Genomic DNA, 16,506 nt, shown 5'->3' on the forward strand with positions numbered 1-16,506 from the left:
TAAGGCAGTGGATGTAGTCTATATGGACTTCAGCAAGGCCTTTGACAAAGTTCCACATGGAAGGTTAGTTAAGAAGGTTCAGTCGTTAGGTACTAATGCTGGAGTAATAAAATGGATTCAACAGTGGCTAGATGGGAGATGCCAGAGAGTAGTGGTGGATAATTGTTTATCGGGATGGAGGCCGGTGACTAGCAGGGTGCCTCAGGGATCTGTTTTGGGCCCAATGTTGTTTGTAATATACATAAATGATCTGGATGATGGGGTGGTAAATTGGATTAGTAAGTATGCTGATGATACTAAGGTAGGAAGTGTTGTGGATAATGAGGTGGGTTTTCAAAGCTTGCAGGGAGATTTATGCCGGTTAGAAGAATGGGCTGAACGTTGGCAGATGGAGTTTAATGCTGAGAAGTGTGAGGTTCTACATTTTGGCAGGAATAATCCAAATAGAACATACAGGGTAAATGGTAGGGCATTGAGGAATGCAGTGGAACAGAGAGATCTAGGAATAACAGTGCATAGTTCCCTGAAGGTGGAGTCTCATGTAGATAGGGTGGTGAAGAAGGCTTTTGGAACGCTGGCCTTTATAAATCAGAGCATTGAGTACAGAAGTTGGGATGTAATGTTAAAATTGTACAAGGCATTGGTAAGGCCAAATTTGGAATATTGTGTACAGTTCTGGTCACCGAATTATAGGAAAGATATCAATAAATTAGAGAGAGTGCAGAGACGATTTACTAGGATGTTACCTGGGTTTCAGCACTTAAGTTACAGAGAAAGGTTGAACAAGTTAGGTCTCTATTCATTGGAGCGTAGAAGGTTGAGGGGGGATTTGATCGAGGTATTTAAAATGTTGAGAGGGATAGATAGAGTTGACGTGAATAGGCTGTTTCCATTGAGAGTAGGGGAGATTCAAACGAGAGGACATGATTTGAGAGTTAGGGGGCAAAAGTTTAAGGGAAACACGAGGGGGTATTTCTTTACTCAGAGAGTGATAGCTGTGTGGAATGAGCTTCCTGTAGAAGTAGTAGAGGCCAGTTCAGTTGTGTCATTTAAGGTAAAATTGGATAGGTATATGGACAGGAAAGGAGTGGAGGGTTATGGGCTGAGTGCGGGTAGGTGGGACTAGGTGAGATTAAGAGTTCGGCACGGACTAGGAGGGCCGGAATGGCCTGTTTCCGTGCTGTGATTGTTATATGGTTATATGGTTATAAGAGCCGGGATGTGATGTTGAGGCTCTATAAGGCACTCGTGAGACCACACTTGGAGTATTGAGTGCAATTTTGGGCTCCTTATTTTAGAAAGGATATACTGACATTGGAGAGGCTTCAGAGAAGATTCACAAGAATGATTCTAGGAATGAAATGGTTACCATATGAGGAATGTCTGGCAGCTCTTGGGCTGTATTCCGTGGAGTTAGGAGAATGAGGGGGGGGATCTCATAGAAACATTCCAAATGTAAGAAGGCCTGAACAGATTAGATATGGCAAAGTTATTTCCCATGGTACGGGAGTCTAAGACAAGAGGGCACGACTTCCGGATTGAACAGAAATGTGGAGAAATTACTTTAGTCAGAAGGTGGTAAATCTGTGAAATGCGTTGTCATGAGCAGCTGTGGAGGCTAAGTCATCGGGTGCATTTAAAGCAGAGATAGATAAGTTCTTGATTAGCCATAGCATCAAAGGGTATGGGGAGAAGACAGGGGAGTGGGGATGACCAGAAGAATTGGATCAGTCCATGACTGAAAAGCAGAGCAGACTCAAAGGGCCGAATGGCCTACTTCTGCTCCTGTATCTTATGGTCTTGGTTTAGAAGTTTGGTGATTAATACTGAGTGGATGATGGTGTTCTACGCTAAGCTCGAAAACAAGAAACAGCAACCTGACAAATATTTTGCTGTTGTATAGGTGCTCCAAAGTAGAGTGGTGAGCCAGTGAGATCATGTCTGCAGAAAACTTGTTCTGACAGTAGGTGAATTGCAACAGATCCAGTCTTTGCTTACGTAAGAGTTAATTCTAACCACGACCAACCTCTTGAAACACTTCATTACAGAAATGTATGAAGTGCTACCAGTCAATAGTCATTCTGGCAGCTTACCCTGCTTCTCATGGGCATCGGTATGGTTGTTACCTTTTTGAAGCAGGTAGGAATCTTAGACCACAGCAGCGAGAGGTTGAAGATGTCTTCAAACACTTTAGCCAGTTGGGTTGGAACGTTTGCAGTGCCTGGCCAGATACACCTTTGAGGCCTGTCGCACTGCAAGGGTTCACCCTCTTGATTCAGATGGCGCTAGCACTGTTAGTTTTTTGTGCAGGGGAAGGGTCGATGTTCCTGTTCTGTTTTGTGCAGGGGGCTGGGGGGATGTTCAGGATGCAGTTCTTCTTTGTACTCGCGGTGGGGGGGGGGGGGGGGGTTGAGTTTGATGTTTCTCTCTGAACGACTTTCATATTCTTTGTTTTGTGGCTATCTGGAGAATACAAATGAGCCTTTGAACATTGGCCTGAGACAGATCACAGGGTCACCAGATGCTGCAGCTTTGCACAGGTGTAGTGTTAGTTTAGTTTTTAACGTGTGCATAAAAGACATTGAGATCAGTGGGGAGTGGCTCTCAATTTCAGGTTCATGCCATCATAATTCCTTCATCTAAGCTGAAGATAATGGTTTTTTTCCTGTGACCTTTCAATTAGGTCTAAATTTCTACCATATTATGTCATTATTGCCTGGAGGAATCCTTAATCACAGAATTTCTTATTAATCGAATCTGAAATCATTCTTTGCTGGGAAGATTCCATTCCAAGAACTATCCTTGCTGCACTTTACAAATTCTTCTTCAACAATAGTTTGGATTGGTTTAGTTTAGTTTGGTTAGTCAAATCTTTTAGAGGTGTATACCCACTCCCACCAGACTTCTTTGCTCTGCTGTGATTTTAACCCAAATTGATTCTAATTTACCACCCACTATCTCTATGTGATGACTCAGCACCTTTCCAATACCTTCTCCATCTTCATTTTTGGAACTTTGTATAGCATTGGATTCCCAGTCTTCCATGTAACATGGAAGACTGGGAATCCAATCCTGGCCAGCCTGCAACAACATCATATAACAAAATTCACATCTAGCAGTTTAAGGGAGAAGCTAAAATTGAATGTATTGGAATTATAGCTAAATAAAAGGCGGCATATGGACACATGAGAAAGGAACTGGCAAAAGTTGATTGGTAGGGATCCCTAACAGGGATGACTGTAAGACAGTAATGGCAAGAGTTTCTAGGAGCAATTTGGAAGATGTAGAACCATTTCACCCCCAAGAAGTAAGATTCCAAAGGCAGGAAGTGGCAATTGTGGCTAACAAGGTCAAAGTCAGTATAAAAGCTAAAAAGGCATACAATATTGCAAAAAATTAGCAGAAGCTGAAGGCTTGGGAAGCTTTTTAAAACCAACAGAAGGCAACTAGAAAAGGCAATAAGGAGAGAAAAGATAATAATGTGAAAGAGGATAGCAAAAAGTTTTTCTCAGGTACATAAAGTGTAGAAAAGCCAAGAGTGGACATTGAACTGCTGGAGAATAATGCTGTAATATTAGTAAAGGGGAAAAAAGAAATGACAGGCGAACTCACAAAATTAATCCTCACTGTGGAAGACATCAGTAACACGCCAGTAAGTCAAGGGAGTCGGGTGCAGGTATTGTGCAGAAATGAGTGTAGTCAGTGTTACTCAGGAGAAGGGGCATGGGAAGCTGAAAGATATGGAAGTGGATAAGTCACCTGGACCAAACGAATTAACACTCCAAGGTTGGGCATTAATAGTGACCTTTCAGGAATTACTAGACAGGGATAGTTTCAGAGGACTGGGAAATTGCTCATGTCAGTCCTCTGAGGTAAAGAACAAAAGCAGGAAATTATAGGTCAGTTAGAATGATTTCAGTGTTAGCGATCATTCTGAAGTTGCTGTATGTTAACTAAAATGAGAACCAGTCTTCAGGAAATAAAACCTATGCACAGGTCAAGACAGTTAATTGTCTATTGAAGGAGACATCATTCAACCCTAATAAAATGGATATATCTTGGGTATCTGGAGTTTGTATTCACAGGCTTTTGAAACAGACACCAGTATTGAATATTCAAATTGGTTCTGCTAGCTGGGACATACTACCATTATATAGATATAATTTTGTAAATTATAATGATGCCCCTCAATTCTGATTATGTATCCTCTGATCTTAGACTCCCCCACTATAAGAAACACCCTCTCCACATCCACTATAGAGGACTTTCAACAGTCAATAGATTTCAATAAGGTTACAGTCATTCTTCTGAATTCCAGTGAGTTAAAGGCCTAGAACCATCAAATGCTCTTCATATGATAAACCTTTCAAACCAGAATAATTTTTGGAAATCCCTGGAACTCTCTCCAATGTCAGCACATCCTTTCTTAGATAAGGAGCCCAAAACTGCTCACAAAACTCCAAGTGAAGCTTCATTGCTGCTTTATAAAGCATCAGCATTACATCCTTATTTTTATATTCTAGTCCTCTCAAAATGAATGCTAACATTGCATTTGCCTTCCTCACTACCAACTCAAACTGCAAATTAACCTTTAGGGAATCCTGCATGCGGATCCCCAAGTCCTTTTGCATCTCAGTTTTTTATATTTTCTCTCCATTTAGAAAATAGTCAACCCTTTCTTATTTCTTCTACCAAAGTGTATGACCATAAACTTCCTGACTTGGTATGTCATCTACCACTACTATGACCCTTCTCCTAATCTAAGTCCTTCTGTAGCTTCTCTACTTCCTCAAAATTACCTGCCCCTCCCCCATTGTCATATCACCCATAAACTTGCCACAAAGCCATCAATTCTGTCATCCAAGTCACTGATGTATAACATAAAAAGAAGTGGTTCTAACAGACCTGTGGAAGATCACTAGTCACCGGCAGCCATCAGAAAAGGCTCCCTTTATTCCCACTCTTTGCCCCTGCCAATCAGCCACTGCTTTATCCATGTTAGCGTCTCTCCTGTAATACCATGGGCTCTTAACTTGTTAAGCAACCTCATGTGGGACATTGTTAAAGGCATTCTGAAAATCCAAGAAAACAACATCCACCAATTCTTCTTTGACTATCCTGTTTGTAATTTCTTCAAAGAATTCCAACAGATTTGCCAGGTAAGAGCTTCCCTTAAGGAAACCATGCTGCTTCCAAGTACTCCAAAACCACATCCTTAATTTACTCCAACATCTTCCCAACCAGTGATGTCAGACTAACTGGCCTGTAATTTCCTTTCTACTGCCTCTCTCCCTTCTTCAAGATTGGAGTGACATTTACAATTTTCCATTCTGCCAGAACCATACCAGAATCAACTGATTCTTGAAAGATCATTAATAATTCCTCCACAATCTCTTCAGCCACCTCTTTTGAAATCCTAGGGTGTACACCATCTTGTCCAGGTGACTTATCTAACTTCAGGTCTTTGAGCTTCCTAAGAACCTTCTCCCTAGTAATGGCAACTTCACACACTTCTGTCCCCTGACACTACTGAGTTTGTCCTCCAGTATCATTTTACAGTGATCCAATATCTACTCTTGCCTCTCTTTTACACTTCATGTATTTGAAGAAACTTTTTGTATCCTCTATTATTGGCTAGCTTACCTTTGTATTCCATCTTGACTTTTTTAAGTTGCCTTCTTTTCTGTTGGCTTTTGAAAACGTCCCACTCATCTAACTTTCCACTAATTTTTACTCTATTATATGTCCTCTCTGACTTCTATGTTGGCTTTGACTTCTCTTGATAGCCACGTTTGTGTCATCTGGCCTTTAGAATACTACCGGTACTTCTTTTGGATGTATATATCTTGCACCTTCTGAATTGCTTCCAGAAACTCTGACTTTTCCTGCTCTGCCATCATTCCTGTGAGTGTTTTTTCCAATCAATTTTGGCCAGCTCCTCTCTCATGCCTCTGTAATGCCCTTTACTCCATGCTAATACAGAGGTCAGTGATGGGGCCACTATTTTCATGTTATATATTTGTTACGTACCCCGTAACTGGGTCACTTACCAGCAAAGATAGAGAGGTCCGTTGAAGTCTGATGGTACTATTTTTAACAGTATTTATTAGTAAAAATACACAAAAATAATATCAATGCAAACATACAGATAATATACATTGTCAATACTAAATCTAAAGGTGCGGGTATAATAATAATCAATAAGAAATAAGCTCTATCGTTGTCTAGGGGATAATGAATTGTCCGATGGAAATATACAGTTCACTGCAGTTCCACAAGCTGCCGTCTTTTGGTTGTCGCTGTGTTGCACTTTGTTGGAGAGAGAGAGAAATAGGAATAGAATGAAAACAGTTACCGCTGCGGGTTTTCCAACCTTTATGATTTCGATCCGTCGGGAGTCCCGTGGTGTGGCCGTTCACTTGTGGCCTCTCCTTTAGCTAAAGCCGTTTGTCCGTGGTGAGGCCGCCAATCCCAGGCAAGGGAAGGACACACACGAGCCCCCCACCGGCTGTCGCTATTAAACGCTGTCACTGGATTTCTAGCGTTTCTTCTGGTGCATCTGAGGGGCTGTTCCCACAGACCCTCTTTTTATCATGACTCACAGGGTCTCAGTTGTCAATCAGGTTGGGATGATGCAATCCCTCCACCAACCTCCCGCTCGGTTCATTGCCTGGGGCTTCGATGCATAGTACAGGATGCAATACACAAGTCCGTCTCCAAGAGACAATAGCCAGTATCAATGGGTCCGCCTTTCGGAGGCCAAGACACATTCCATTGCCTTGTGGATTCTGCATGTCTTTCTCTCATTTCCTGGGTCTCCTGAACTGACTCAATAGTGATCTTGCGATTCTCACAAAGGAGGGGGCTATCCCGCACCCTTCGGTCCCTCAGAGCTGTGGTACATTCATAACATATTAATGATCTAGTTGATGGAATTGATGGCTTTGTGGATGGTACAAAGATAAGTGAAGGAGGCAGGTAGTGTTGAGGAAGCAGAGAGTCTGCAGAAGGACTTGGACAGTTTGGGAGAATGGGTGAAGAAGTGGCAGACAGAAAACAGCATGGTGAAGTGTATATTTTCTAAATGGGTTGGGAATTCAGAAACTGGAGGTCCTAAGGGACTTGAAACTTCTAGTCCAGCATTCCATAAATGTCACCTTGCAGGTGAGTCAGTCATAAGGAATGTAAATGCAATACCAACATTCATTTCAAGAGGACTAGAATATAAAAGCAAGAATGTAATGCTGAGTTTAATAAGGCATCAGATTGCACTTGGAATGCTGTGAGCAGTTCTGGGATGGATATGCTGGATTTGAAGCGGGTCTAAGGGAAACCTGCAAAAAAAAAATCCTAGGGATAAAGGGTTAATGTATGAGGAGCATTTCATAGCTCTTGACCTGGTTAGGAGGATGGGGAGAAATCTAACTGAAACCTGCCAAATAGAGTGACCATGGAGATGATGTTCCCAGTAGTGGGAGAATCTAGGACCAGAGGGCATAGACACAAATTAGAAGGACATCCCTTTAGGACTGATAATGAATTCCTTTAGTCAGAGGGTGATGAATTTGTGGAATTCATTGCCATAGACGGCTGTGGAGGCCAAGCCATTGAGTTCACTTAGTGGAGGTTGATATTTTCTTGATTAGTAAAGGTGTCAAAGGCTACAGGGAGAAGGCAGAAGAACGTGGTTGAGGGAATAATAAATCAGGCATGATTGAATAGCAGAGCAGACTTAATGGGCTGAATAGCCTAACTGCTCTCAAGTCTTAGCTGCTGCAAGTAAGTTTTTCATTGCACTTGTGCATATATGTACTTGTGTACTGACAATGAACTGAATAAAACTGAACCTATTCAGACAATGACCATGGAACTCAGACTCTCTTACACTGACATTGCCAGTCTAAATGAGACAGAATGGGCAGATGATTTCCAGTTCTAAGAAATTTGTTTGGAAGTGCAAACAAAAGGAACACTATTTCTGACAGCAAAACACACTCCCTGATTACAGTCAAGTTAGTCTGGTGTCTCAGTGAATCTCCCTATGGAATAAGTGAATACTTCAAGATTCTCTGGCTAATTTTAACATGGAACTCCAGGCACCTGTACACATCCCCAACTGTTAAAATAATAGATGTAACCAAGGAAGACTTCTAGCTTAAACCCTGATCTATGACCAATATGGCAAGGAGAATCTAGGGCTACATCCAGGTAACAGTGGATATTTGCATTCTTTAAATGAAGTAATTCTATGCCGACGTAACTTTCCCAAACATCCACTATAGCTAAACTAAAATCTGTTCTCAACTAAAATATATTACAAGCATTTCTATCAGGATAATACTCCTAATTATTTTCTTTCCATTGATCCAGATCAATGAAGCAATTCCCAACACGTACTAAAAAGAATTGATAAAGTTCAACCAGTCCAGAGATTCACCTTCATAACAGACACTAATTTCTTTCCAACCCTCCCTTTTACTTCCTTTTCTTTTTCATTGCAACCAAATACTTCACTATTCGAGTAACAAAATCCAAGTTCTTCTAGTTAAATTTCAAAGCTCAACCACTAAGTTCACTAAGAGTAGTCAATTCTCTACAGTTCCATAAGAGAGACTAAGCTCAATAAAATCAAGTGTTCAGATGCAATGCTCCAAAACTAACAAATATCAACATAAATAAAAGGTTTGCTAAAGCACTGTCTTCACATCCTGCTGGGGAGTATCAAAAACTACAAGATTTCCCTATGCAACTTAACTTGACAAACTTGGGAGATGGCTTTCTTCTCAACACTTCATGCGTACCCTTCATATAACTCATGAGATCAACAATTATAGAACAATTTCATGTATTTTACCTCTTAATTAAACCTATTATCTCTTAAAAATCTAAGCATCATGATATTACGACTGGTAATATATTTGCCTACTGTTGCAAATACAGAAATGTGTCATGCTATAATAGGCGCAATTACTATTTAAAGATCCAATATCCATGTATTCGTTGGAAAAAGTATGTGAACCTTTGTTTTCACTAACTGGTGTGAACCCCCCTCCCCCCCCCCCCCCCCCCATACAGCAATAACTTCAAACAAACATTTCCGGTCAGTCCTACACATCGGCTTGAAAGGGTTTTAGGTTATTCATTCCTCCTTACAAAATTGCTTTAACTCTGAGATGTTGGTGGGCTTCCTTGCATGAACTGTTTGCTTCAGGTCCTTCCACAACATTTCCATAGGATTAAGGACAGGACTTTGACTCTGCCATTCCAAAATACAAACTTTCTTCTTTTTAAACCATTCTGTTGTTGATTTACTCTTGTCTTTTGGATCAATGCCTTTTTGCATTATCCAACTATTACTAAGCTTCAGGTGACAGTGTCATGTAAAACATGTTGATACAGAATCACATTTATTACCACCAGCATGTTTCATGAAATTTTGTTAACTTAGCAATAGCAGTTCAATGCAAAACATAATACAGAAGAAAAATAATAACAGTATATGTATATTGAATAGATTAAAATTTAAGACCCTTTGCAGTTTCTTTCAGTCCTGTGAGGTAGCCCTCTATATACCAGTGATGCAGCCTGTCTGAAAGCTCTGCACAGTACATCTATACAAATTTTTGAATGTTTTTGTTCACATACCAAATCTCTTCAAACTCCCAATGAAGTATAGTCACTGTCTTGCCTTCTATATAGTTGCATTGATATGCTGGGACCAGGTTAGGTCCTCAGAGATCTTGACAGTCAGGAACTTGAAACTGCTCACTCTCTCCACTTCTAATCTCTCTAGGATTGGTATATGTTCCTTCGTCTTGCCCTTCCTGAAGTCCATAATCAGCTCTTTCGTTTTACTGACATTGAGTGCAATGCTGTTGCTGCGACACCACTCCACTAGTTTGCATATCTCGCTCATGTAAACCCTCTTGTCTCCATCTGAGATTCTACCAACAATGGCTGTATCATCAGTAAATTTACAGATGGTACTTGAGCCATGTCTAGCCACACAGTCATGGGTATAGAGAGTAGAGAAGAGGGCTAAGCACACACACACCTGAGATGCCTCAGTGTTGATCATCAGTGAGGAGGACATGTTATCACCAATCCACACAGATTGTGGTCTTCCGATTAGGAAGTTGAGGATCTAATTGCAGAGGGAGGTACAGAGGCCCAGGTTTTGCAACTTCTCAATCAGGATTGTGGGATTCATGGTTTTAAATGCTGAGTTATAGTCGATGAACAGTATCCTGACGTAGGTGTTTGTGTTGTCTAGGTGGTCTAAAGCCGTGTGGCGAGCCACTGAGATTCTGTCTGCCATTGACCTATTGTGGCGATAGGCGAACTGCAATGGGTCCAGGTCCTTGCTGAGGCAGGAGTTCAGTCTAGTCATGACAAATCTCTCAAAGCATTTCATCACTGTCGATGTGAGTGCTACTGGGCAATAGTTATTAAGGCAGCTCACATTATTTTTCTTAGGCACTGGTATAATCTTTGCCTTGTTGAAGCAAGAAGGAATTTCCGCCCGTAGCAGTGAGAGGTTGAAAATGTCCTTGAATACTCCCGCTAGTTGGTTGACACAGAATTTCAGAGCCTTACCAGGTATTCCATCAGGACCTTCTGCCTTGAGAGGGTTCTCTCTCTTTAAAGAGAGCCTAACATCAGCCTGAGATGGAGATCACAGGGTCATCAGGTGCAGCTGGGATCTTCACAGCTGTAGTTTTGTTCTCCCTTTCAAAGCATGCATAGAAGGCAGTGAGTGAAGTATCGCTACCATTAATGCTATTGGGTTTCGCTTTGAAGTAAGTAATGTCCTGCAGACTCTGCCAGAGTTGCTGTGCATCTGACGCCACCTCCAATCTCGTTCAAAATTGTTTCTTTGTCCTTGAAATAACCCTCTCCAAATCATACCTGGTTTTCTGGTACAGGTTTAATCTGAAGTTCCCACCTGCATTAAGACCACTATCACCCTTAAGGTAATGTGCTTTAATGTCAATGCCCCAGTGGCTCTGACATACACATCAGGAAGTGCTTCGAGAGGGTGGCCATAGCATGCATTAACTCCAGCCTCTCAGCCAACCTTGATCTGCAGCAATGCTCCTACAAAAACAGGCCCACAGAAAAAACCACACACTCAGCTCTGGAGCAACTGGACAGTGAAGTCACATATTTTAAACTACCGTTTATTGACTGCAGCTCCACCTTTAACATTATTATTCCTTGCCAATTCATCTCTAAATTTCTAGCCTTGGAACTCAACACATCCTTTTGCAACCGGATCCTTGACTTCCTGACCAACAGATTGCAATAATGAGAATAGATAGCAACACCTCTGCCATAATTGTGCTCAATGTTGGTGCCCACAAGTCTGCTTCCTCAGCTCCCTACTTACTCCTTAAATACTCTGGCAGATTCTACACTAACATCATGTCTAAGTTTGCAGATAACACCACTGAAGTGGGCCAGATCTCAAAAGTTCAAAGTAACTTTATTATAGAATACATACACATACACATTCACATATACATTCTCGAGATACGTTTCTTGTGGGCAGGGTAAATCCAAGAATCCTTACGTAATCAATGAAAGACCACACCCAACAGCTCAAACAACCAATGACAATTATGTAAATACAAAAAATAAAAAAATAAGTAATAAATATTGAGAACATGAGATAAAGAGTCCTTGAAACTGCATTTGGGCTTAAAATTAACAAAAACACAGGTTCCAGGGTACAGTAAAAGTAATGATCTGAATGGCAGGTTGGGTCAGACACATAGGTAGGAAGAATTGTTTGTACCAGACTGCAATATTGTACATTTTAACAGACTTAAACGACATGTCTAGCTTGGGCCTAATCACGCAAAATATAGAGAACACGACATGAGGTCTTAAAAGCAAGTTCATATATAGTGGGAACAGTTCAGTGAAGGGGCCGTATCCATACTTTTTTGTAGGATTGTCCATTCTAAGGCTTTGGTGTTTCCATTGCAGGCCATGATGCAACTAGTCAATAAATGCTACACCATACATCTATAGTCTCCTAGCAGATTCCTTGCTCACTATCCTTTTACCTTTCAATCCACCTGGCTTCATCTATCACCTTCTTCCCCCACCCGCTCCCCGCCCCACCATCCTTTCTGCTCCTTAAGAAGGGTCTTGTCCCAAAATATCAACCATTTATTCACTTTCATAGATGCTGCCTGTCCAGCTGAGTTCTACCAGCATTTTGTATCTGTTGCTACACATCTATAGAAGTTTGTCAAAGTATTACCTGTCATAATGATTCTTCGTAAACTTCTAAGGAAATAGAGGTGCTATCATGCTTTCTTCGTAATTGCACTTTAAGCACCATTCTCAATTCTCTTACGAGCATCTGAAGTAACAATAAGCCAGAATATAGGATATAGAGATAATCTAGCAACATGGTTTCACAACCACGACCAAAGTTAACAAAACGCACTAGCATTGGTCAATGACTTCAGGAACATCTTGGAGGGGTGGGGGGAGCACATGCTCCTGTTTATATGAAGTTCCTAGGAATGAACATCAACAATGCCTATCCTGGTTTAAACACACAGATACCCTGGCCAAGAAACCACACCTGTGCCTCTTCTTGCTCAAGAGGCTAAAGAAATTTGGCATGTCCCCTTTGATCCTCAGCAATTTTTATCAATACACCACAGAAAACATACATCACAGCTTGTTATGTCAACTGATATACCCAAGACTGTAAGGAAATGCACAGAGTTGTGGACACAGTTAAGCACATCACAGAAACCAGCCTCTCTTCCATGAACTCTGTGTGCAGTACAGCAGCCAACATAATCAAAGAATGTGATAAGACGGACTTGATCTCACAATTTACCTCATTATGCCCTTGCACCATACTGCCTGTATGCACTGTCATTTCTCTGTAACTACAACACCTGTTATTGTTTTTCTCTTCTATATCAATGGAACTAAAGGATGAAATTATCTTTCTCGAAATATGTAAACCTGAAGCTGGAGCAGGCCATTTGACTCTTCAGTCGTGCTCTGCTAATCCCCAATGAGATCAAAGCTGATCCAATCTTGGCATCAAAAACCATTTTCCCATAGATCTCCATTCCAGCATAACTTCACCATCTTGAATATATGGGGTAGAGAGCTCTAAAGATTCACAATCCTCATATTAAAGCCTTCATCATCTCTTTCTAAAGTGTATGGCTCCCTACTCTGAAACAATGCCACCAACAGCCAGGTAACAACACTTGAGGCAATAGCTCATCAGCATCTACACAATACCCCTCAGAAGCTTCAAAAGGATCATTTCCCAGTCTTCTATATTCTTATATGTATAGATGGCAGAGTGGTACAGCTAGTAAAGCAGCTGTCTCTAAGCACCAGCAACAATTCAGTACAGATTTTTGCTGCTGTCTGTGCAGAGTTTGCACATTTTCCTGTGGCTACACAGGTTTGCTTGTTCTTAGCTTAACTGGCTGCTGTCAATTCCACCTAGTTTTTGTGTCTGTTGGGAGAACTAGCTCAAAATGTTAGTGGGCACATCCAGAATAGATATTTGGGAAATAAGTGAGAAAAGAGAACGAATGGGATTGCTCCAACAGCCAGTATGGAGTCAGCGGCAAATGGCTTCCTTCTATATCAATAATCCAATACAGACGGCCCTCCTTATCCACAAATTCAACCAACCGTGAATCGAGAAAACACGGAAGTGCTCTTCAAGCACTTGTTGTTCGAGCATGTACAGACTTTTTTTCTTGTCATTATTCCCTAAACAATGCAGTATAACAACTATTTTACATAGCATTTACATAGTATTATGTATTATATGTAATCCAGATATGATTTAAAGTATATGGAGGATGTGCGTGGGTTATCGTGGATCAGGATCGAAAAAAATCAGAAGTTCTCTTACTAAGTAAGTCGGAACTGGTACATCCAGTATTATTTAGCGTCAGTTAGTCAAACATTTGTCTTAGTATATAGTACATATTTTACCTTTCTATGCATATAAAACACTTAAGAACGTATGTTTCAGTGCCGGGTTCAGGAACTGAAGTTCCCGAGTGCGAGCCAGTGACAGACCGCTTTCGAGTGCGCTCTCCAACCAGCCAGGTTGATGTGGAGGATCAAAAACTCAAAACCCCAAAACCCAGTAATTAAACCACTGTATTGCTTAGTAATAATTGTAGCTTTCATTGGGGCAGGGCCTTTCTCACTTTTATCCTTTAAAATTGTTCCGATTGTTGACCGACGTAGCCTAACGCTTTTACAATGACTGATGGCGTTTCACCTTTTTCCGATAGCTTTATTATTTCCACTTTATTTTTGATTGTGATTGTGATTATTTTCGTGAACAGAAACACTGTGGATTCAGAGTTCTATCGCCTGATCATAATGTTCACTGCACTGAGAAAGGTTAAATAAGGTCTGGGGTTCTGCTGGGTCCTAAGGTCCACTGCATTAAGACAAGTTGAATAAGGGACTTGAGCATCCACGTTTTTTGGTATCTGTGAGGGGTCCCGGAACCAATCCCTTGCGGATAAGGAGGGCCGACTGTATCCCTTCATTCTTCAATTCCAGGAATCAACCAAATGAACCTTCTCAGTACAGCCTCATTTTTCCTTAAGCTGTAATCCAATACTTCTGCCATGGTCTCAGCAGCATTCTGAAGTTGCATCATGATTCCCTTAGTTTTATACCCCATACTCACTGTAATTAAAAATTACAATTTCATTAACCTTTCTATTTGCTGTATCTGTACAAGCTTTTTGTGTTAAGAACCCTTCATCCATTTGAGGCAGATTTTTGCAGTTTCACTCCCTTTAAATAATGGTTTCTCACTGTTCTTTCCAATGTCAATGACTGTATTTACCATCATATTGTATCTGCCACTTTCTTGCTAGTCCTAGGGACAGCGCTATGACAGAGCTCATAGAGATGCTGGTCTCATAGCACCAAAGACCTGAGTTCAATCTCAACCTTGGGTGCCATGTGCGATGTTTGCCGTAACTATCAGATTCTCCAATTCTCTTCCATTTCCCAAAGGCATGTGGGTTTGTAGGTTAACTGGCTACTGTAAATTGCCCCTAGTTTGTGGGAGAGTGGTACGATCTGGGGTGGGGGTAGAATTGATGGGATTCATTTCTGTAAAGTGTAAACAGATGGGCAATGGCCAGTACAGATTCTTGTTTCGATGCTGTTTCTATGACTCAGTTAACCTCTCGTGTATCTCTTTCAGGGCTCATCCTGCTTTCTTCATAACGTACTAAGCCTATCTCTCTTTGCATCAGCATAAAGTTCTACTATAGTACTGTTGCTCCCTTCATGCACACTTCAAATAGATCATATGTAGCACTCCACTAGTTACAGATGACCAATCCAAAAATGATCCATCTAGTTTAAGTCTCTTTTCTGTTGGATAGCCACCACTCTGACACGGCACAATAATGAGCAACTCCCCTATTTTTCTTAATCCACTCTTACCTTTTGTAATAACTTTTTGTGCACCTGTCACAGTCGTTGTTATAATATGTGACACAGAAACTATTTTTCAGTAGATCTACTTCCTCTATACCTCCTTCGATGGAATCTTACAATACTACATGACCTTTGTACATCTGGACGATAGCTCACTCAAAATAATAATTAGTAAAACCGATTAGGTCCTATTAAATCGGTAAAAATTGAATTAGTCATCTCAAAAAGCACATCCTTCTGTGCAAGGCTGCAAATAAAATTTAGAAAATGCACTGTTTATCTGCTTGACTATATTTTACAATTCGCCAACGTTACTGAAGCCTAAAATAGTACTACTCAACAATTTAGAAAATTACAGACACCGGAAGCCTGGGATCAAGACGTTCTCAGAAACACATTCGCTACAGTTTATATATATATATGACAAGTCCTCGGTTTCCATTAACTTTAGGCCTCATTGGAAGTGATAACACCCCACACCATTCAAAAACAGCAGGACTTAGGATATCTGGACTTTCACCATCAAACCAATTACTTTTACTCTTATTTAACACATTAAAACAAAGTAAAACAGTTTCAACTTACCTGTTACCGTGTCCTCTGTTAATTTTAATATATGGTCAATATTTCTGCCGACAGCCGCCCTCACCGCCCGGCGCTTTCAGAATCTCAGGGCCACCCACCCGCGCATGCCCACACGCCACCGACGAGCTTGCTGGGTAATTGGGTCCCGGGAGCAGCGGACGACGTTCTGCGGCTCCTGCGTTCATTCGCTCCGCTGACGTAACGTTCCCCAGCTCGCTCTCTGACGCATGCTCCGTGACGTTCCCCAGCTCGCTCTCTGACTGGCGCGTCGCTGTGTTGGTTCCCGCTTTGCGCTCACACTCATGGTCGATGACTCATGCTCCCTCTTGCTTTGTACAACGTGGACGAGTCTTAATGGCGCATGTTTTAAAAAATCTGCAGAAAAAATTAGCAGCCTGAGAAAAAAATGCTGGAAACACTCAACAGCTCAGGCAGCACCAG

The 16,506-nt window shown here is 41.2% G+C and overlaps 1 protein-coding gene across 1 annotated transcript in view; it reads right to left on the reverse strand.

Moving 5' to 3' along the window:
- LOC140727709 (importin subunit alpha-5) overlaps positions 1-16,180 on the reverse strand; it is a 62,181-nt gene extending 46,001 nt beyond the window's left edge. The window contains exon 1 of the mRNA XM_073045389.1: positions 16,066-16,180. The gene's annotated coding sequence lies outside the window, so the exon portion shown is untranslated. The remainder of the gene's footprint in view (positions 1-16,065) is intronic.
- Positions 16,181-16,506: the final 326 nt, after the last annotated feature.

The sequence above is a fragment of the Hemitrygon akajei genome, chromosome 5 (genome assembly GCF_048418815.1).
Source record: "Hemitrygon akajei chromosome 5, sHemAka1.3, whole genome shotgun sequence".
Taxonomy (NCBI): domain Eukaryota; kingdom Metazoa; phylum Chordata; class Chondrichthyes; order Myliobatiformes; family Dasyatidae; genus Hemitrygon; species Hemitrygon akajei.